This window comes from Rhinopithecus roxellana, chromosome 20, assembly GCF_007565055.1.
Source record: "Rhinopithecus roxellana isolate Shanxi Qingling chromosome 20, ASM756505v1, whole genome shotgun sequence".
Taxonomy (NCBI): Eukaryota; Metazoa; Chordata; class Mammalia; order Primates; family Cercopithecidae; genus Rhinopithecus; species Rhinopithecus roxellana.
In genome coordinates this window covers 2,180,082-2,182,493 of record NC_044568.1, presented here as the reverse complement: position 1 = coordinate 2,182,493, position 2,412 = coordinate 2,180,082, and positions in this window count along the sequence as shown.

Below are 2,412 nucleotides of genomic sequence, written 5' to 3'. Positions count from 1 at the left end.
ACCAGGCGTGGTGGCTCACGCCTGTAATCCCAGCACTTTGGGAGGCCGAGGCGGGTGGATCACCTGAGGTCAGGAGTTCAAGACCAGCCTGGCCAACATGGTGAAACCCCATCTCTACTAAAAACACAAAAATTAGTCAGGCGTAGTGGCATGCGCCTGTATTCCCAGCTACTCAGGAGGCTGAGACAGGGGAATCAATTGAACCAGGAGGTGGAGGTTGCAGTGAGCTGAGATTGTGCCACTGTACTCCAGCCTGAGCGATAAAGTAAAACTGTCTCAAAAAAAAAAGAGAGAGAGGAAAAATAAATAAATTAGCCAGGTGTGGTGGTATGCACCTGTGGTCCCAGCCACTCAAGAGACTGAGGTGAGAGGATCCCCTGAGTCCAGGAAATCAATGCTGCAGTGAGTAGTGACTGCACCACTGCACTCCAGCCTGGGCAACAGAGCGAGAGCATATCTCAAAAATGAGGAAAGAAAAGAAAAAAGAAATTAAAAACATAAAAACAAACGTTACTTTAGTTTTCCTTTTTATTTTTTAGTTTATTATGGATGTTTTACTTTCCCCCACGTAAAACAGCCATATGCAATTTGTTGAAATTTTCCTTAGTTGTACTTTGAAATCTGTGGAACAGAACTGGCAATCACTGAATTCTATTTAACTCTAGTTCCCATTTAATATTAGACTGGTGTCTAATATTTTGCACCTACCTAATAGCTATAAAATATGTAACCTCACTGAATTTTATCCTCTATGTATTTCCCTATATTATGTACCTATGGACATCAAACAGTACAGACTGATAAAAGGCTGAATAGACAACTCCGGTTTCAAAAATCCAGCTTCTCACAACCTCAGACATACTAGTATACAGCTTTTCTAATTTCACAACATATTTCCATTTTTTGGTCTTTCACAATACAGAAGATGTGTGTACTTTTGAATACTTTGATCTGTCTAGAATCTACCAAAATTGGAAGGTGTTTTATTATACAGTTTTATCCTTTTTTTTTGAGACGGAGTCTCGCTCTGTCGCCCAGGCTGGAGTGCAGTGGCCAGATCCCAGCTCACTGCAAGCTCCACCTCCCGGGTTTACGCCATTCTCCTGCCTCAGCCTCCCGAGTAGCTGGGACTACAGGCGCCCGCCACCTCACCCGGCTAGTTTTTTGTATGTTTTTTAGTAGAGATGGGGTTTCACCGTGTTAGCCAGGATGGTCTCGATCTCCTGACCTTGTGATCTGCCTGTCTCGGCCTCCCAAAGTGCTGGGATTACAAACTTGAGCCACCGCACCCAGCCCATCCTTTAAGGAAAGAAGTATAGAAAGATCCTAAGTTTGAACACAGTAAGACACTCAATATAGATCTACTACTAAACATATAAGACCAGTTACACAATTAATGTCCTAACACCCCAAATGGAAACTACTTGTTTTCTGCTGACTTGAATGCTTCTCTTCTTTGTTGAATCAATCAATCTATTTGACTCCGATGTCAAATTAATCAATGTCACGTTTAGAATATTAAAATGTACAATTATGAATTACACATTTAATTTTAAAACATCATTCTGATCTCTATCTTGATACTAGAAGATTATCTTCCAAACTAAGGTGGAAAAAAATGACAGACTTTAGCTATTGGCAATGATAGGTCATTTTTTTAGGGAAGAGGAGTAAAGAGGACAACTTCCATGGGTTAGACATTCCTTTGATCTAAGAAGCCACCACTCCTGTTTCTTCATATGGAAAAAAACCAGAGGTGTCCAGTGGTTCCCAAAACCTTCTCAACTTTATGTTTGAGGAACCCCACAGATTTCAAATAATACAACTGACCTAAGACCACTCATTTGTTTAATTGTTTAACCATTTTTTTTTTTTCTTGAGAAGGAGTCTTGCTCTGTTGCCCAGGCTGGAGTGCAGTGGTGTGATATCTCTCACTACAACCTCCGCCTCTCGGGTTTCAAGTGATTCTCCTGCCTCAGCCTCCCGAGTAACTGGGATTATAGGCATGCACCACCACATCCCCCTAATTTTTTTTCTTTTTTTTTAGTAGAGACGGGGTTTCACCATGTCAGTTGGCCAGGCTGGTCTCGAACTCCTGACCCTCAGGTGATCCGCCCACCTCAGCCTCCCAAAGTGTTGGGATTACAGGCGTGAGCCACCACGCCTGGTCTTCTCTCTCTTTTTTCTGAAACAGAGTCTCACTTCATGCCCCGCCTGCTCAACCATTCTTAAATGTTGGGTGTGGTGGCTCACACCTGTAATCTCAACACTCTGGGAGGCTGAGGGCGGGTGGATTGCTTGAGTTCAAGACCAGCCTACGCAACCTGCTGAAAACCCCATCTTTACAAAAAAATACAAAATGAGCTGGGCTGGTGGCAAGCGCCTGTAGCCCCACCTACTTGTGGGTGCTGA